The sequence below is a fragment of the Phyllopteryx taeniolatus genome, chromosome 2 (genome assembly GCF_024500385.1).
Source record: "Phyllopteryx taeniolatus isolate TA_2022b chromosome 2, UOR_Ptae_1.2, whole genome shotgun sequence".
Classification (NCBI taxonomy): domain Eukaryota; kingdom Metazoa; phylum Chordata; class Actinopteri; order Syngnathiformes; family Syngnathidae; genus Phyllopteryx; species Phyllopteryx taeniolatus.
This window is the reverse complement of record NC_084503.1, coordinates 13,630,439-13,652,617: the sequence shown is the minus strand read 5'-3', so window position 1 is coordinate 13,652,617 and position 22,179 is coordinate 13,630,439.

The window sequence follows — 22,179 nt, the reverse complement described above, 5'->3', positions numbered from 1 at the left end:
AAAAAGCTTTTGCCCATTTGGATAAACTCAAAATAGCTAAAGGGTGATAGCATTTCCAAGACAATCATTTGCGAGAAGGCAAGTAACTTACAGTACGTGCCAACATGTTAGGGGAAGAAGAAGCTGCAAGCCAGGACGACAAAGTAAAGTGGATTTCATGTTTTATTCTTTATAATTGTAGCAACCTGGTTGTTAAAGTTAAAGTTTTGTGATTTCCGACTGAGTATGAACGGACCAGAGGTATTCATGATACTGTTTGGGTACGTGTCAGCAGGGGAGCTACATATGAATGACGAGTACAATTCCGGTTCTTCTTCTTGTTACCCCTTGTCATGTTTGATATATAGTACTGTATAGCTTTATATTGTGTTCAAAGTGTACAAACTGTTACTAAAATAGGGACTTTTGTTGAGGCTGGAACCAATTATTCATGTTTACATTATTTCTTAAGGGAACATTGCTTAATATACAAACCTTTCAATTTACAAACGCCGTTCAAGAACCAAAGTTAATCAATCAAGGTTCCACCATAGTTCACTTTAGCACCAGCTCTCGTTTCTCTCCATATCTCCTCTAGTATGCATTCTTCGCTGAGAGGACACTGGCCAACTCAATGTTGGAGGCAAGACAGTAGTTCCTTGCAGTTGTACAGTGGGTGAAGCAAAGAAGCCTGACCTCAAGACCCCTGTCTGTGCTGGGCTGTGACTGAGCAGTCTGTAATAAGGTGGTTGGGCATCTTTTTCTTGGATTCCTATAACTATAAACAAATGTGTAAATTTTAGTCCCTTTAACAGTCTCTTATATACATATCCCAAACCGCCATGTAACATTACTAGCAGTAACGTCATTGACTGCGATTTGCAACAAAATAAAACAATTTGAAGAAGTTGCATTAGCAAAAAAACTGTCATGTCACTGTTTAGTAAAGGTAGCAACTAAAAAAGGCATGCTGATTACACGACTATTTTTGTACTATACAGTATATATACAGAATGTTCATGTTCAATAATGGGGAGTAAAACATGAATATACTTCTCAGGTTGTGATTCATTTTCTAAACTAGGTTGAATACAAAATGAATATTACAAATGCCCAGTCCTCTTTCCATGTTCAGATTAAACTCAGAGCAATTCACAAAGAGAAGCATCTGGGTGAGTTTCAGCTGAAGCTCTGCTGGAGATGACTGATTTTTCTGAGGCGGTGAACTCATCCAAAGGACAAGACAGTACAGATCTTGTGTAGTTCATTGCTACTTCTGATCACCAGGTATTCATTCAAGAGCGAGGGAGTACACTCATCTACTGTCCTTATTCATCAACTTTGAAGTGATTTGAGGGAATAGTGCTGAAGGTGTATCTCAGTGGACTGTAACTATGGTGCTCTGATACAGCAATTGGTCTCTTATCAATCAGGGCAAACCAATCTGGAACTAAAATGATTTTGTTCTTATTCCCTAGAAGTGGGGGTGACAAAATCTAAATTGGAGTAAGCTAACTTTTATGACCAAATGATGATCCTCTTGCATTTTATTGTCTAAAAAATACAAACAGTCAAAATCTGGTTGGAGTTAAACACAGTGTAAGCCTAAGTAGCCAGAATATTAAATGTCCAATGGCAACACTGAAAAAAAATCCACTGTTTTTAAAAACATAGATTTCGTATATTGCAGTCACAGCTTTATAATTTGTATAGAAAATACATGTAAATCACAAGGGCTCATTATATTGTCCTATGAAAGTTTGAACGACTGTGTGCAAAGCACTGAGCACAAACTCTGAGGGGAAATTTCGGACTGGGGTTGTTTAGAGCATTAAAATAGCTCTAATTAAATTAAAATTGTAGCTAGCAAGCACGCTAAAATACTGTAAGTAACAATCTTGTTTTAGTCTTAGCATTAGGGCTCTGAATCACACTTATTTTCTCACAAGTGCAAAAAGATAGCCATAGCAGCCTCACAGATTACATTTTTTACTTTGACCAATTTAGTGCATTAAAATGGCATATTTTTTCCTCTGAAGGAGCAGTGGGGGATGAATAATCACAATAATGGCTGACACACTCCACAAGATCCCTTAATGTTTACATTACCTCTTAAATTGTCATAAATTGCTACATTATGAACATGTAACAGCTTTACTCCACTTACATTGCTTGTTAGGAAAAAATACTGTTTGTGCAAGATTTATTGCAGGCTGGTCTGCTGAACAGTTTTTTGGCCATATGTCTATCCATCTGGTGTCTGTGTGTTATTGATGGTCCGCGCGGCAACTGTTCATGAAAAAATGTGTTGAAGCATGTTAAAAAATAATTACATTTTTTTAATGAATGAAAAGTGTGTGGATAGTGAGTGACTACTGCCCCTATAATTGTTCACAAAAAATTGATGGTTCTTTGTGTTTGTATTTTACTGTTTATATTTTTGTAGTACACTGTGTATGTAAATACATTTTTAAATTAGTAATTCAGTTTACATATAATTTGGGAATAAATTAATAGAAATAATAAAAAAAATCGAGGAACCATAACTAAGCCGAAGGAGTGAGGGAAGACAGAGAAATTTGCATCACTATTTCTTAGTATAAGCCATGAAAGACCAAGCTATGACATTAACACCACTGAGAATTGCAGATAAACTTGTTAAATGTTTGGGATTATGAGCAGATCCTGTCTTCCAGGAAACTCGGCTTCCCATCACCAATAAAGATATCTTTGTCCGATCTGTCCATAAAACTTTCTCCTAGAATTTTTTCGGCTCATCTGTACTTTTTGGCTAATTCCACATTAGCTTTTCTATTCTTCTTGATCAACAGTAATTTGCGTCTTCTGGTCTAGCTTCTGCACTGCAGTTCATGAAGTCTTTTACAAACAAGTAAAAATGAGCGTTGCTATCTTCTTAAGGGCAGATTTTATTTTTATACATTTAATTCAAAGGTGGCACGGTGGACGACTGGTTAGAGCGTCAGCTTCACAGCGCTGAGCACCCGGGTTCAATCCCCGGCCCCGCCTGTGTGGAGTTTGCATGTTGTCCCCGTGCCTACGTGGGTTTTCTCCGGGTACTCCGGTTTCCTTCCACATCCCAAAAACATGCATTAATTAAAAACTCTAAATTGCCCGTAGGTGTGACTGTGCGTGCGAATGGTTGTTTGTTTGTGTGTGCCCTGCGATTGGCTGGCAACCAGTTCAGGGTGTACCCCGCCTCCTGCCCGATGATAGCTGGGATAGGCTTCAGCATGCCCGGGACCCTAGTGAGGAGAAGCGGCTCAGAAAATGGATGGATGGATGGATGGATAATTCAAAGAAAATCTTCAAACCTTAGATTAGTGTGATAAATATATATTCCACATATCACTATATAACTGCAGAATGTCTGGTGTGATTTTTATTTTTATTTATTGTATTGATTTGTATCCCCTCAAAAGGGAAATTCGTTTTGCACTCTGCTGTATATTGCTACTGCATACCACAAAGAGAAACAGAGCACACACGTGGGAATTCAAAAAGAGATGTAGAGATGAGATGAGTGGTGGGAAGGACAAATTCTCTCCTTAGCTGAGTCTGGAGGACAGACCTCGACAGTAGTCAGGATGCAGACGGGACTTGTTGCAGACGGGACTTGTTGCAATTTTAATATGTCCGTAAATCTTTAGTGGTGAGCTACTCCTACAGAACCCCCTGTTCCCAAACAACAACAGAAAGAAAGAAATACAAATGTGCATTATATGTTGGAAAATTGTGACTAGGTACGGTATATGTTTCCATAGCAAAACATTAAAGACACACTTAGGTGTTGTGGAGATAAGATGGTCGTGAGGGACAGTCAAGTAAAAAAGTAGGTCTAACTACCAAGAAAGGACATGACGTACAGTAATTATTTTAAGTGGCAAGCTACTTTATTTTATTGGGAAACCTCAACAGGTGTTATGCAAGTTCTAACTTGGTCATGATTATGGCTAATAAGGGGCCCACTAATGAAGTCCACAAATGTTTGCAGCTGACACTTTTCTGCATCCTTCAAGCTTGTGAAATTTTAAAGTGGATGCTGAGATGCTCGTGCTGATCTGAAATATGATAGCAACAACTGAAAACGATATCATCATACCTCCCACAATCATAGAGATTTACGTAGCTTGCTGATAACTTAGACCCTCATTTCCACATACACTGTAACTATAAACATCCATCCATCCTTCTACATATACCTCTTATCCTCATTAGGGTCGCAGGTGAACTGAAGCTTTCCCAGGTGCCTTCAGGTGAAAGGCAGGGTACATCCTGACCCTGGACTGATTGTCAACCAATTGCAGGGCACATACAGACAAACAACCATTGACTCTCACATCCACACCTAAGGACGATTCAGTCCTCAATGAACCTAAAATTAATTTAACCTCAGAACTGTGAGGCAGATGTTCTCACCACTTGCCACGTCATTTTACATACATTTTACATCCACCCAACCCTTTTTTTATTTGGAAAAAGAACACCCTGCCATTAAGTGGGTAAGACTTGAATACTGCACATGCACAATTTAAATTCCTGGCCTTGCAATCTGTTGTGCATATTTTTGATACCATACCAGCATTCCTTGGTTTAAAAAAAAAAAAAAAAACTGTACATGTTGGAGAAAATGCGAATTGTTTGGCCAATCTGTTATTACTTCAGAACTAATACATGTTGGAGAAAAAGTAACAGTTCCCCTGCACGGCTTCAAATGACTTTTTTTCTTTGAGGGGCAGTTGTGTTGCAACTTTCTAAATTTAAGTAGCATTTTTTTGCAGGTTAATCCCACACGGACCTGAAGTGTGTGTACGTGTGGGGGGCGGGGGGGGGGGGGAGGGTATTGTGGGGTCAAGGATGAGCAAAGACCACCTGCAAGGCCTTTAGGCCTGGTCATAACCAAGAAAAACCCTAACTTTGCTTTTGGTCCCTGTCATTAATCCGTATACAAATAAATTTTCAATTTTCACAAATACTTGTGGTTTTTATTCATCAACAAGCAACTCATTAAAAATCTGAACTGCAATGAACAGTGTACTGTCACCTGCATAATTAGGACATATGTGTCTGCTTGAAATTTTGACAATTTTAAATGAAGAATGATTTATGTGTAAATCTTTTAGACAGACTAGTACAAACTTACCACAGGTGTCCCAGGTACCAACACTTACCAACACGACAGTAAGACTTGTAATGAGAAGTATAAAATTGAAAATCAATATCACAGAGATGTAACAGTATCTTTGACTCTAAATTGATAATACTTCACCACTCCAACTATACCCATCTACAATTGACCCATCCTGGATTAAAAATTGTTTCTAATGTATTTTTCCCGACCCCGAAATCCTCCTAGAAGTCATCTCCAGCCGGCCTTCGGCAACTTCAAGGCTGGCTGAGGCACACTCTGGTGGGAGTGACGCACCGGTCCCATCCTGGATAAAAAATATCTCCACTTTTTTGTCCCCACTGATTGGCACTAATGACCCACCATCGGAGAGCCCCTGCTGGACGGCCTCACGCCAGTGTTTGGGAGGCCGGCTCCTGGCACCCATCGCGTCGCCTCTGACGCAGGAAGGCATGCACACCCATGTGGGCCCACACCTCCCTGGCCGCCCAGACAGCCCACTCCTTGGCAAGACTGAGACGGCCTGGCCGACTCAGCCGTCTTTCAACGGGCCCTGGCAACCACTCCTTGCCTGGCTTCGGCCCAGTGAGCACCGAGTTTCTCCAGCGTGCTCCCGCTCCACCAAACGCGGCTTGTCGATGCCGTGTCCCACTCACACCCAGTCAAAAAAATTTACATATCTGTGATTCGCAGTTTTGCTTTTCAATGTGTTTTATGAGGTGCAAAAGACGAATTTTGACTCACAAATTACGATGCGAATACGATTATTTCGAGCCTTGCCCTCCTGTCCCGAGAGATTGCATCCAATTACCAAAATAAATTTCAACAAATACAGAATTACATATTGAAGTGATATTTAATTGCTTGGGCTGTTTCAATGTACCAACGCTCCATTTCATTTACATTGTCTTCCCTTATTTAATGACCATAAAGTTGCACTAACTCCGTTAGAACATCACTGTGTGGAAACTGGGTGTTCTCCCTGTACTTCCGTGGGTTTTCTCCAGGTACTACATACGCCTCCCAATTTCCAAAACATGCATGTTAGAGTAACCTAAGACTAAATTGTACATACAGTGGGTACAGAAAGTATTCAGACACCCTTAAATATTTCACTATTTGTTATAATGCAGCCATTTGTTAAAATAATTTAAGTTCAGTTTTTTCCCTCATTAATGTACACACAGCACCCTATATTGACAGAAAAAAATTGAATTGTTGAAATTTTTGCAGATTTATTAAAAAAGAAAAACTGAAATATCACACAGCCATAAGTATTCAGACCCTTTGCTGTGACACTCATATATTTAACTCGGGTGCTGTCCATTTCTTCTAATCATCCTTGAGATGGTTCTACACCTTCATTGAAGTCCAGCTGTGTTTGACTATACTGATTGGACTTGATTAGGACAGCCACTCCCCTGTCTATAAGACCTTACAGCTCACAGTGCATGTCAGAGCAAATGAGAATCATGAGGTCAAAGGAACTGCCTGAAGAGCTCAGAGACAGAATTATGGCAAGGCACAGATCTGGCCAAGGTTACAAAAACATTTCTGCTGCACTTTAGATTCCTAAGAGCACAGTGGCCTCCATAATCCTTAAATGGAAGACGTTTGGGACGACAAAAACCCTTCCTAGAGCTGGCCCTCAGCCAGGCACTGCTCATCACCTGTCCAATACAGTCCCAACAGTGAAGCATTGTGGTGGCAGCATCATGCTGTGGGGGTGTTTTTCAGCTGCAGGGACAGGACGACTGGTTGCAGTCAAAGGAAAGATGAATGCGACCAAATACAGGGATATCCTAGATGAAAATCTTCTCTAGAGTGCTCAGGACCTCAGACTGGGCCAAAGGTTCATCTTCCAACAAGACAATGACCCTAAGCACACAGCTAAAATAACAAATTAGTTGCTTCAGAACAACTGAGCATGACTGTTCTTGAATAGCCCAGTCAGAGCCCTGACTTAAACCCAATTGAGCATCTCTGGAGAGACCTGAAAATGGCTGCCCACCAACATTCACCATCCAACCTGACAGAAATGGAGAGGATCTGCAAAGAGGAATGGCAGAGGATCCCCAAATCAAGGTGTGAAAAACTTGTTGCTGTCACGATACGAAGGTATCCATTTTCACTGGACACAGTAGCAAGCGGAGGCTGAGAAGTTTGTGGTGAATAATTTATTGAAAAGTAAGTGGGAATTGGATCTGTGAGGCGTAATGGCGAGTCGTCAAAACAGGGAACGTGCAGCAGGCGGTGGCATGAGCAGGTGGATGGCTTGGGGGCGTGGTGGAAGAAGTCAGCAAGGTGGGGAACATGGAAAGAGCACTGAGGACGAGGAAGAACATGGGAGTCAGAATAATACACATAGGCGTAGCTTACGTGAATTTGCAAGGCCGGTGTACCAAGGTGGAACGTTAATACTCTGGCGAGGATTTCCAGGATCTGGCAGGCTTTTATGCAGGCAGAGATGATGACAGCTGATTGAAAACAGGTGCGCGGCCAAGGTGGTGCTGACTACAGGGAAGGGAAAGAGAGGGGGGGAGGGAGAGAGCGCAAGAGGGGCGCAAGGCACCACCCAAGCTCCAAAACAGGAACTACAAGGATAGCTCATGACAGTTGCCTCAATCCCAAAAAAGACTCATGGCTGTATTAGCTCAAAAAGGTGCTTCTACTAAATACCGAGCAAAGGGTCTGAATACTTATGGCTGTGTGATATTTCAGTTTTTCTTTTTTAATAAATCTGCAAATATTTCAACAATTAAGTTTTTTTCTGTCAATATGGGGTGCTGTGTGTACATTAATGAGGGAAAATGTAACTTAACTTAAAATGATTTTAGCAAATTGCTGCAATATAACAAAGAGTGAAAATTTTAAGGGGGTCTGAATACTTTCCGTACCCACTGTAGGTGTGATGTAAAATTTTGTTATATGTGTACTGTGATTGACTAGCGACTAGTCTGGGTGTACCTTGCCTCTTGGCCAAAGTGAGCTGGGAGAGGCTACAGTTACCCGTCACCCTTCTTCTTGGGAGACCATGGCAAGGTTTGGGTTCGGCGCTGGTCTTTTACTAAGATTGCTGTAAAGCGATATTAAGAGTGGGCTGAAAATCAACAGTTGCTTGTGTGTGTGCTCCTTTTAGGGTGCATAGAGGTGTAGTTCGTGGTTGTGCACTATCTGAGATGCTCTATGACAACGGATCACTAAGCCGCCTCCAAGAGAATCCCGCCCTGGGTGGCTGGCCATATCTCCCATATCAGAAACACCCCCAGCCCTCCAGGTCTCGCTGTCATTGGTGACGTGAGCGTTGAAGTGCCCCCGGCAGAACAAGGGAGTCCCCAGGGGGAGTACCTTCGCCCTTCCCACATGTGGTGAGCCAATGGAAAGGAGGACCCATGTTGCCTCTTTGGGCTAGCCTCATGGGTGCAGGCCCAGCCACTTGGGGCTCGCTATCCAGCCCCACCTCCAGAGGCCTCAGAGGGGGGCCCTGGTGACCCCATGGCAAGGGAAAACAAATTTGAATATTTGTGCTCATCATAGGAGGTTTTTGAGCATTGCTTTATCTGGTCCCTTACCTAGGACCTGTTTGCCATGGGTGACAGCCTACAAAAATTAGTGAAGACGAATAGTTATAGTTATAGAAATAGTTTAGTAATCTAAGGTAGGGATTACAATATATTTCCAAAAGTATCTGCTCATCTGTCTTGATTTATATGGTTTTAACTGATATCCCATTCTAAATCAATCTACTTCTTCTTTTCCTTTCGGCTTGTGATTATTTTTTAAATTAATTGCACGTCTGCCCTCAGTTTCAGATTTGGATTTTACCTGTGCAGACCCCATATGCAGTTCGATGTGTAACCAACATAAGGAAAACGATAACAGCTGATGACTGAAACATTTTGAGAACTGTAAAGAAATTCCCTAAAACAACTACAGGAAGTCCTCGATTTACGAACGAGTTCTGTTCCTACGCTGGCGACGTAACCCGAATTTCCGCGCAAGTCGGATTTCACCGTTAAAGTCGAAATTTCCGTTGAAATGCTTCTGTTACGGGTATTGTCCCACGTGATTGTGACAGCAAGCTCAGCGTGTGTGGGCGTGTGCGTCAATGTGTGAGTGAGACGGGACTGTGAAGGAGGAAGGAGTGCGCGCAGGTGCGAGTGAGTGCAGTGGCAAGTGTAGTGACGGCGACCGGGCAAGAGTACCGATTAGCGGAGGACACGTTGACGTTGAATATGCAGAGGCGCTAATAAAGCCATTAAAGCAGCAAATCGGTGATTCGTGCCTTTATTGTTGCCGCCACCCAGCTGAGCTGTGCAACGAGAAAAGGGAGTTAACCCCGAGGAGGACAACCTCGGCACTGGAGGAGGCGTCTCCTCTGCGTCTCCCGACCACGGTCAGGTGACCGTAGCAGGAAAGGTTAACACTTCGTATAAAGAAACTAAAATACATTAAAATAAAAAAATAAGATGCTGTACTTACCATTACTGCTGAGAGTGTGAAAAAAGAAGGGCGAAAAAGGCAAAGTTACTCCCGGGGCACAAACACAGACAAGCACTATGCACTAGCTAAGCAGAAACACTATGGTGCTGGGCACAAAATGGCTGACGAGGCACGGACGTCGTAAAGTCAAAACGTCATAGGTCGAGTACGTCGTAACTCGAGGACTTCCTGTATTTGTGATCTCTGGAACACAAGTACAGATGCTTCACTAGACAAGCTAGGCAAGGCTTGAATTCAGAAAATTCTTGGAGCAAGGTTAATGAACTGGTGAGGCAAATATTATCTTTACCAAAGTTATGAAAAAGTTAATTTTGATGACAAAAAAGGCTCTGCTAATGATCCCAAACATTCAAGCAAGTTATTGTCATTCCTTGGGATTGCATGCATTACTGTAAATACTACGAGTACAACGGAAGCTCAAGTACAAACAAGACAAGAAGCAGCAACTGGAGAAATGCCTTGAGCACAACAACTCAGAGAGGTGAGGAGCGCTCTTAAACACATCTCAGGACATAACAAGCACGGGGATGGTCAAGCCACCATTGGAGACCATGACTAGGCAATCGTGTTGAAACATTTTATTTTAAATAGATTTGACTCTGCTCCCAATCAAACGCCCAATCAACATGGCCCCATCTCTTCACACCTCTCAAGACCGGTCAACTCTCCTCAGCTGCAGCTCTTCTCACCTTTGCTCCCCACGACTCTGCTCCTCCCCCAACCATCACCAAACTCTCCACAACATCTTCAGCTCAAGATTACCTCCTGGGGTATCCACTCAACCCCCCACACCCACCCCACCCTCGGTCAATCACTACAGGCGAGGTTAGGAGGGAGATACAGATCAGATTGCATCAATTCCTGAGTGGTCAGGGAGTGTGCAGGCCAGCTCAATGAGGTTGTCCAGTACATGTTTGACCTGAGCATCAGTCTGGAAAAGGTCCCAGCCCTGAGTAAGACTTCCTGTGTGGTGCCGGTTCCCAAAACACCCAATCCTAGTGAACTTGGACCTGTCGCCCTGACCTCCCACCTAATGAATATCATGGAGAGGATCCTCCCTCGGCCATCTGCGCTCACAGGTTAGCACCTCACAGGATCGGCTGAAGTTTGTCTTTCGACCTGGCGTTGGAGTGGGTAATGCCATCATCTTCCTGCTGCATAGAGTCCTGTGTTACCTAGAGTTCCCAGGGAGCACTGAAACGGTCATGTTTTTGTACTTCTCCAGTGCTTTCAACACAATTAGACCATCACTGCTGCCAGAGAAGAATAGAAGGCAGATGTTGGGAAATATCTGACTGTGCCATGGACCATTGACAACCTAATTTACAGACAGACCATGGTACGTGAGGACAAGTTGCTCTTTGTCAAATATGGTAGTCTGCAGCACAAGGTTCCCCTCAAGGCACAGTGCTGTCGCTGTTCCGGTTCACACTCTATACCATGGACTTCTGTTACAACTCTAATCTCTGTCACCTGCAAAAGTTCTCAGACGCTGCCGCCATTTTCAGCTGTGTATCTGAGGGGAACGAGCTATAGTACAGGAGGTTCATTAAGGATATTGTAGACTGGTGTGAGTATATCCACCTGCTCCTAAACACCACAAAGACCAAAGAGTTGGTGATCAAGTTTGAGTTTTTTGTTATCATGTGCTGGGGAATTCCCACAGACAGCAGTTTAAATTCTTATGCACAGTAGATAGTAAAATGAGGATAAAATCCAGTGACCTCTATTCACTCACGAGTTGAGTTTTGACTTGACTGGGACTCATCACTGTTGAATTTCAGGATTTGAACAAGGAAATCATACACGACAACATAATCTTTAAATGTGTGTCGTGCATGTAAACATGTTAATACATCTTTAACATGTACAGTCATAGCTGTCAGCTTAAGACAGGCATTTTAAGACCATTGTGATGTTTTGCATATTTCTCAAGGCAAAAGCTAATGGATCATCCTATTACAAATAATTAAATAGTCTTCCATGTACTGGATACTAAAACACAACATTCAGCTTTTTCTCAAGTCACAAAAGCACAAAAAAGCTTAATCACCAGCCACTCTGTACTTTGTGCTCATTATCTATAAACCACCTGTTTTTGCTGAATCTCTCACATAATCTTCCGTAAACAGTCTTTAAATTTATTCAAGAATGTTGCTGGCAGTGGTAGCGGACATGCACGCCGCAACTTTAAGGTGTCACAGAGACTCGTGACCACCCGAGAACCCCCACTCCTCCACACTGCCCTGCTGTGAGACGGCAACTAGGACAGGGCCTGGTGTATGTCAAGTGGACCTTAACTGAATTAGCAGCTTCCTGTCAAATCTTGATTCCTGTCTTCAAAAGCCTCCATCCCGGACCAAATGGTTGGGGTAGACTATGTGGTTAATATCCACCGGTGTGTGTGAAGCTCCACCCACTGGGGTTGAGAGGAACTGCAAGCACCAGAACTTGTGGACGTGCCTCTGATGTTTGTTAACAGAAGATAAAATGTCAGTTTTTATACCTTGCAAACTCTGTATAAATATTCCAAATGTATGCCTTGGTGTATGTGTCCCCATTCTCACTTTGACAGGTCCTCTGCAAGGTTTTGAAAGCTGTTCATGATTTGAAATAAAAAATTCTGAAATGTTATGTTGAACAATAAGCAACCCATCTGCCACGACCAAAGTTTAAACAATGAATCTATGCGTGAAAGTACAATGTTGGGATTATTTGAGATTAATATTATTTAAAAAACCTATTTACTCAAATTTGCAGACAAGATTCCATATGCACAAACGGCCGCCGCAATAAAGCTGGCGGCGTTTTCGATCGAAGAAGTCGACCATGCAGCTGCTGGCATCCCGGACGGATCCTGCACGCCTCTGAGGACCAGAGCTCGACCCGCCACCAGGTCAAGCGGCAGGGAAGTTATGAGCGCATCCCAAACAGGACAACAACTTTCCTTTCCTATTTATTTTTATTTTTGTGCATCTGGTTTTTCTTCAACCGAACCTTCTTCGTTTCCGCCTGAGGTCCGGAGGAAGCCCACCCCAAAGACCAGCTGATCAGCGTTCGTGAGTCGACACTGCAATTCTTACTATGATGTACAACATCATCCATCCATCCATCCATTTTCTGAGCCGCTTCTCCTCACTAGGGTCGCGGGCGTGCTGGAGCCTATCCCAGCTGTCATCGGGCAGGAGGCGGGGTACACCCTGAACTGGTTGCCAGCCAATCGCAGGGCACATAGAAACAAACAACCATTCGCGCTCACAGTCATGCCTACGGGCAATTTAGAGTCTCCAATTAATGCATGTTTTTGGGATGTGGGAGGAAACCGGAGTGCCCGGAGAAAACCCACGCAGGCACGGGGAGAACATGCAAACTCCACACAGGCGGGGCCGGGGAATGAACCCGGGTCCTCAGAACTGTGAGGCTGACGCTCTAACCAGTCGGCCACCGTGCCGCCTGTACAACATCAGTGCGTAATAATTGTGGGGAAATTACTAGCTTCACGCGAAATCCCATCCTTGCCTTCTCTCGCTCTGACTCAACGCATTAAACGCTCAGACGCTCATTTAGTTTAGCCCAGTGACCACACACGATGTCCTCTTTTCCATTTTCGTACGCCTTATTTTCTTTCTTTCGTTTACCCTTAGTGTTATGTTCTTGTTGTAGTTTGTAGTTGTAGTTGTGTGTTTCATTAAATATATCGTAAAATTCCACTCGTGGTCGTATTTTGTGTGTGTCCAGAATTTAAATAAACCTCTGTAACCTAGGACTCAAAATGTGTAGCAACCTCCAGATTCTGAGCCTGATTAAAAAGGTTTGTCGTCATTTCACCTAACGTTAAACTTGAAAAATTTGATGTGGTGCCCTTTTCGAGACATTAGTTTGATTTTTAACAATTGAATCAAAATTACGATAAACCGGAAGTAACGCAAACGACGCTCCCGGCTTATTACTTTATCCTAAATTAATTACAATTCTTATTCCACACATAATCGCTACACAGTTGGCTTGCTGCAGATCTGAGATCAGGGTAATCCAAGCAATAATGGTGTAAATACTGCACATTTAGAACCACATTGCAAGCATCGGTCTAGATTTATGCTGCTCAAGCTTCTCATAGAAACTTGATGGGCAATTTTCTGCTTTCATTTAGAGCTATGAATTGAATGATGACTAATACAAGTGCAGATATTAGCTTTTTGTTATCTTGTAGCACAATGCTTGCTCCGCGTGTTTGCCAATTTGGCAGACCAGTCTATGCCAAGCTGGGTGTTCCGACGCAGCGAAGGTGTGTACTTTGACATGTTCCCTGGCAGAGTGACAAGTGGGTGGCAAAAAGTTGTTCTAAATTTATGACTACTGAGACCACATCTAAATCTTGGTGCAACTGGTCTAATGCGATTTTGGGAATTTTATCAGCGCACAGGCAGACACAGTCTGAGGTCCGCGGACGTGTTGTGGATGTCAGACGTATTCCATTCATGAATATGTGAACAGCAGTAATCAAACCCTGTTAATATTATATTGTTAATATTATTATTATTATTATTATTCATTAATTCATTCATTTTCCATACCGCTTATCCTCACACGGGTCGCGGGCGTGCTGGAGCCTATCCCAGCTATCTTGAGGCAAGAGACGTGGTACACCCTGAAGGAAACTGTGTTTAAAATCACCTATTACTTCCGAGGTTCCATGCGTGTTCGTTTTCGTGGAAGAACTACAATTATAACGCGTTACAAGTCAACCAATTTATTCCTGACAGAGGAGTCTATACATTTTGCAGAGCTCTGGGTTCGTAACTATCCCTATCTTATCCTTAGCAGATAGATCTGATTCTACCCCAGACTTATACAATGTTTCAAAAAGTGAAAGTATGGAATCGCTGTCGTCTGATTGGTCCATGGTGCCATCTGACGTCATCGTTGCTCTGCAGAATGATGACCATTCGCCGCTTGGCTCCAGATGCCGTCCCCAGACGCCGTCCCACATTCCTGAATTCAATGCCTATAGTGGCTCCCCGCAGTCCTTTTCTTCCTTGACATCTGTTATTTATTGTCTCCAGATACACCCTGATGGGGGGGCTTTCCTGCAATAAACTCCTACCCCCTTATCTGATTAGACTGCAATAAACATCCTTGCTTACCTTCCAAACTAGTTACACCATGAAACTCTATATTATATTATATTACATATAGAATTACATATTAAAATATAAAGTATTCTATATTACCTTCAACCCTGAACTGGTTGCCAGCCAATCGCAGGGCAATTATTATCCATCCATCCATTCATTTTCTGAGCAGCTTCTCCTCACTAGGGTCGCGGGCGTGCTGGAGCCTATGAACCTCGCTCCTCAGAACAGACGCTCTAACCAGTTGTCCACCGTGCCGCTGCAATTCTTCTTCTTCTTATTATTATTGTTATTCTATTTTTTAAATCATCCCACTGGCCGGCAAAGCTATGGGGGTGCAAACGAACGATTGAGGGTGGGGATAGTCCACTTGTCCCGATGGCTTTATCATGTACGCATCCCTTTTTTCAGTGTTGTTGTTGAATGTATGTGATCATATTTTCCCATGTTTTTTGACATCAATAAGTTATGAATAAATTAAATTGTGAACTAGATACATCAGGTCCACAGAGATATTTCTGTTGCCAGCGGTTATCACCAGCTCATTCTGTATCTAACAAGGGTACCCACTCACATTGTATGTCTCTATTCACGCACAGATCATTGAAATTACGCATCGTCCTCTTCCATATAGAGATGTCTCCATGCAAAGCTGTTTGTGCAATGCATTTAAAAGGAATGAGAGGCCTGGCTTTGATTGGACATGATTGAAATCGTCTGTGTTCACTTCAACAGCAGGGCAGACTTCCTTTTTTGAATACGCTGGCTTGTGCTGGTCTGCAAAATTACCAAAACCCGGTCTAACCAGCCAGATTTACGCTGATCATGAAAAAAAGAGGCCAATGTCTAAATGTGTTATGTGTTGGGCTGTCCCTATCTGTGTCCCTTTAAAGGAGTGAGTGATAGAGAGAATCATGCAGTTTTGCCAATTTAGCGACTTTGTAGCAGTATTTAGGAAGTATTCAGACCTCTCTAGTGAGCCTTTATTTTATTTTATTATTATTTTTCCACTTTTTCTGTTGTTATTGTCAATTCTTGAAGATTGTGAGACTCCACCCAGATGCAGTCAGAGCAGGAGTCTTGACCACCCCTCATCCTAAGTGTAGTTACGTGTGCGTTTAAGTTGCATGTAAACAATACACTGTAACGAAGCTGGATTTGTGGAGAAAACCACAACCAGAGTCTGTGTCCACTCATTCGTGCAGTGCAGGTAAAACTGAGAATTAGCGTTGAAGTACGAGTATCTTTGGCTTCAGCCCTCCAGTACAGACAGAGATCTGTCTGGAGCCTTAAGCATGAACAACTATGACCTGGATAAAAAAATACTAGTTGACAAGTATTACTTTAAAAGCCTTTTGAATGTTGTCAGTTCAAAATGCATTAGAAATCACAATCATATAATTGCACAAGAATGGCACTTATCTACTCCATCCATCCATCCATCTTCCGTACCGCTTATCCTCATTGGGATCACGGGCGTGCTGGAGCCTATCCCAGCTAACATCGGGCAGGAGGCGGGGTACACCCTGAACTGGTCGCCGGCCAATCGCAGGGCACATATAAACAAACAACCATTCGCACTCACATTCACACCTACAGGCAATTAGGAGTTTTTAATTAACTTACCATAAATTTTTGGGGGATGTGGGAGGAAACCGGAGGACCCGGAGAAAACGCACGCAGGCACAGGCAGATCATGCAAACTGCACACAGGCGAAGCCGGATTTGATACCCGGTCCTCAGAACTGTGAGGCAGATGTGCTAACGAATCGCCCACCGTGCCGCCTGTTTTAACAAACATTTTAACTGCTATTCAAAAAAAGTAGTTAACTCGTAGTGACGACACATATAACAACAGTCTATGTTGACGAGTGGATTCACCCTATCAAGTGTATTATTGACAGTTTGACTTCAGTTTTTTTGAAACTTTTGGAAAATATTTCCCTTAAAAAAATTGTGTAATTCCAAACTGTATGACCGTTGAGGAATTGAAATTTGGAGGTATTACTGAACATACGCTAGCATGCATGCATGCTAAAACATACGCTAGAATGCATGCACGCTAAAACATACGCTAGCATGCATGCTTGCGTATGTAGGGGGAGCAAAACTGAGTTTGGTTGTACTTTATTGAAGTATTTAACAATGTACTCACGTTATTTTTTTATCAATCCTCATCCGCAAATCCATCAAAGTCCTCTTCTTCTGTATCCGAAATGAGCAGCTGGGCAAGTTCTCCATCAAACATGCCGGGTTCCCTCTCGGCATTGTCGGAGTCAGTCTCGTTGTAAGAAAATGTAAGACTTTTAAGTGCGCCTTATGTTCTTGAAAATACGGTACTATAATTTCACGAGTATTGAGGCTGTTAATAGGACATTTACAAACATCGCACACATAAATGACTAGTATGTTAAAGACTTTGATAAATGCATGTTTTAAATATAGAGCAAGCTTTGTCACACTGGTGTATCTCAATGACAATTCATTTGCAGTCGTTTGATAATTCATGCTTTCATCTTCTTCTCAGTGGCAGAGCTGTTCATTTCACTAATTGGATTTTGACACATAGCATAGTAAATAAAGAAATGAATAAAGTACACTGGTAGAACTACAACCTGCAATGGTTGGTATATTTACAGAATAATTTTACATTTACATTCTTTTAAATCAATATCACTGTTTGACAACAGTTTTTTTGGTGTACAGAATATACTTTCCCCTTATCTTTCATTTCATGCAGCATCTTATCCACAAGATCTCCAAGCCTTAAAATATCTCTGCTAATGTTATTTTGTAGAAGCTGCACCCCAATTTACTAGATGCGTTTTCAGTATTCAATGCTTCTCGATGCAAATCTCCCTCCTGGTCATGTGTATTTGGAAACCTTTTGTACCATGTTGTTTATCTTTTTCGACAGCCAGGAGGATGCTGACCTTTCACATCCACCCCAGTGACCTGACAGCAACACCAGTGTGGAAAGATCACTGACATACTGTACTGCAATAGCCCCTCGAAGCACTAAATGATGCTGTTTAAAGAGCAGAAAGCAACATTTAGTGGTGAAAGTTATCTTGATAAGTTGCCTCATTTCTAACTCTTTATAACTCCCAACTGAGATATGTTACTTTTACAATAATCAACCTATCTGTGCCTTCATTGTCAAACCTGTGTGAAGCTTTGGTGTTTTTAATATGCATAACAAGCATATCACCCTACTTACGCATGCACATGTGGTATGCTGGTATTAATACACTAACAGAAATTCTCTTGAGATTACTCCACAATATAGTGTTCCAAAATAAGACAAACTATGGACCATATCATTGGAATAAATTTGCATTAATGCATTAAAACTTTGCTTCTTGTAAGAAAATAATCAGTTTGCCCAATTGGGCTGCATTTAATCATGCCATTTTTGTGGACATTGTTCACTCTGGATTAATTATGTGTACTGTATAAATAATAATAATAAAGTTTGGGTTTATTTATTACATTGATAATTGTTAAGATATTTTTGTTTCCTTTCTTCGTGGAAGTGAAAAAAATTGAGTGAGATTACCATTGTCAGTTTGTCACTATCATGGTAACAGGAGCAATGACTTTCTGCTCTGCTGTTGACTTCTGAACATGTTGAGCTTTGAGTACCTGTCCCTCTGAATTAAGTTTTGCAGAAATAGCTGCCTTACCTTACTGCAGTGGCGTGCAGTGAATTTCGGACCTGGGCCTTCAGTGGGGGGCTAAAATATCCAGATCCACATCTTAATACCATCACTGTCACATCACAAAGTAATGTACAAAAATGCAATATGAATTATCTGTGTGTGTCCAGTTTTTCTTGAAAAGTCAGTTTTGACAATGAATTTTTAATCCTGTCCGGTTCGTCCGTCTTGGCACCTGCACGAACCTAATGAATCCCATTGAGTTAGCTGCAGGACATCAATCAACCAATCAAAGAATAGGAAATGCAGCCAATCAGATGAAGGGAAAATGCAGCATATGGCGAGAGAGAGAGACTATGCAGCGAATGCGAAGAGTGACATGAGAGTAGTGAATAAGACATCTGATTGGTTAAGAAATGACAGCCACTGTTCAAAGTGTCTATTTGTCCCAAACCAGGAATCGGGATTTTGAAGGCCCTGGGCAAAATACAGTGACATGGCAACACACAGAAACTGAAATCTGATTGGACAAAAAAAAAATAATATATATATATATATATATATATATATATATATATATATATATATATATATATATATATATATATATAAACCGCTGTAATCTGGACAGTGAAGACACACGCTATGAAATGTAGACAAAAGACTGTTGGAAATAAATTAAAATGTTAATATATATTATTATTATTTTGTATTATATTATGCATATATTATTATTATTAATAATAATAACAATAATGATAATAATAATAATAATAATAATAATTAATAGCTTGTTAGATTGTAAATGTAGGTCAGTGTTGATAGTATTTATGCCAGCAGAGAAGGCTTAGAAGGCATTCACTGCACACCACTGCCTTACTGTGGCTCAGTGGCTGGCTGACAAATTAACAGAATGAAATGTAAGGGGATGTAATTAACTCATCTGCCAATAGAGGATTCTCATGCTCAACAAAAGGTCAAAGAGCCAAGATATACAATTGAAATCTGTATGCTTTGTTTCATTTTCATCATAGATGATGTTGTTGCTTTAATAAAGAATTCAACTAAAACGATGATTATATGTAATATTTTTGTATCAAAGACAGTACCACTGATAAATTCCTAGTGGAAATTTGCTTAATTTACAGAATTAATTAGTGAGTGATACTATACAAAACTCCATCATTTATTATACATAAACATTTCTTGACTTTTCTTTTTCTTTTCTTGATTTTTCTTTCCCCTCCAGGTGTCATGGGTGTGTGCTCCGGATTTTGTCTTCCCCCTGTTTCATACACGCCTGCTCCTGAGAGCATCTTCACCACCTGTGCCTCGTTCACCCTAATTACCCTTGCATTTAACCTCGTGTCTCATTCTTTCTCGTCGCCAGTTTGTTATACCTTGTCGTCGCGTTCCAGCATTCCTTGTTTCCACATCAAAGACTCACAGTAAGACTAGACCCTGTTCCGATTATCGACCTCGCCTTTTTGCCTCATGTTTTTGGATACTGTTGCCTTTTTTTGGATAGCCTGCCTGTGTACTGACCTCTGCCCGTATATTAAACCTCTCTTTTTGAAACTGTCCTTTTGTTTTGGAGTCGTGCATTTTTGGGTCCTATCCTCTGTTCCGTTCATGACACCAGGACTTTTACGAGCAGATGGCCATTATACACGAGCACAATGAATACAAAACTCAAGATGTGAGTGATATTTATGTTTCACACAAAAAATGTAAATACAACTATCATTTTTATACTTGGCAGGGGCGTCCATGAAAAAGACATTGCTTGGATGGCAGCATATGTTTCTCCAAAACCTGTATGTACCTTTCAGCATTCATGGTGCCTTCACAGATGTGTAAGTTACCCATGCCATTGGCATTAACACAGCCCCATACCATCACAGATGCTGGCTCTTGAACTTTGCGTCGATAACAGTTTGGATGACGACGTGCACAATTTCCCCCAAAATTTGAACTGTAGACTCGTCAGACCACAAAACACTTTTCCACTTTTCAACAGTCCATCTTAGATGAGCTCAGGCCCAGAGAAGCCGGCGGCGTTTCTGGGTGTTGTTGATAAATGGCTTTTGCTTTCCATAGTAGAGTTTTAAGTCTCACTTACGGATGTAGCGCCGAACTGTATTTACTGACATTGGTTTTCTGAAGTGTTCCTGAGCCCATGTGGTGATATCCTTTGCACGTTGACGTCGGTTTTTGATGCAGCGCCGCCTGAGGGATCGAAGGTCACGGGCATTCAATGTTGGTTTTCGGCCTTGCCGCTTACATGCAGTGATTTGTCCAGATTCTCTGAACCTTTTGATGATATTATGGACTGTAGATGATTAAATCTGTAAATTCCTTGCAATTGTACGTTGAGGAACATTGTCCTTAAACTGTTCGACTATTTTCTCACGCACTTGTTCACAAAGAGGTGAACCTCGCCCCATATTTGCTTGTGAATGACTGAGCAATTCAAGAAACTCCTTTTTATAACCAATCATGGCACCCACCTGTTCCCAATTAGCCTGTTCACCTGTGGGATGTTCCAAAATTGTGTTTGACAAGCATTACTCAACTTTCTCAGTCTTTTTTGCCCCCTGTCCCAGCTTTTTTGGAACGTGTTGCAGCCATAAAATTATAAGTTAATGATTATTTTCTAAAAACAGTAGTTTATCAGTTTGAACATTAAATATATTGTCTTTGTAGTGTATTCAATTAAATATAGGGTGAGTATGATTTGAATCAATGTATCCTGTTTTTATTTGTTTAACACAACATCCCAACTTCATTGGAATTGGGGTTGTAATTAAAAACCGACTATAATCTTGATGTTAAAACCATTTCCTAAGTGTTATTATAAAGAATAAAATAGAATGTTGCTGTTAAAATGTTTGACATAACCTCAATTAAGATAGCAATCATTTAATTCCATTCAAATTGATTTGACTCAGCTGGAAGAGAAAATTAACCTGTCCAAATCCGCAAATGAAATACGAACATTTGCTAACAGGGATGTGGTGTCATTTAATTGATTTCAGCAACGTGCCAAACGTATTCATCCCAAACTGCAGAACTGCTGTGTCTTGGATTGCATATATGAATTCCTGAGCACATGGAACTTGGCAACATACAGTACATCCAACTGAGCAATGGAGGAGCATAAAGTCAGTTTAGGTCCTGACCCAGTCCATTTACTGTACAACAATCTGACTCTATAGATTTTGGTTTTTTTATTGTAAAGTTAACAAATCATGTCCAAATCCATCCACAGTGTGATTATATTGGCTTAACATGTTACCTTGAGAGTCAGTGATGGTGTAGTGGCTAACTTGCCTGACTTTTGTGCAGCCAGCGTCGGTTCAGTTCCGTATGTCTTTGTATGTGCCCTGTGATTGACTCGAGGCTTTGCCTTTCACTAGAAGTCAGTTGGGATAGTATTTAACTGTATTTTGGCAATAAGGAGAAAATACAGTATTTTACATCAAAGGAATGAAAATCAGGCACGGTGGCCAACTGGTTAGAGCATCAGCTTTACAGTTCTGAGGACCCGGGTTCAATCCCCGGCCCCGCCTGTGTGGAGTTTGCATGTTCTCCCCGTGCCTGCGTGAGTTTTCTCCGGGCACTCCGGTTTCCTCCCACATCCCAAAAACATGCATTAATTGGAGATGGTAGGTGTGACTGTGAGTGCGAATGGTTGTTTGTTTGTATGTGCCCTGCGATTGGATGGCAACCAGTTCAGGGTGTACCCCGCCTCCTGCCC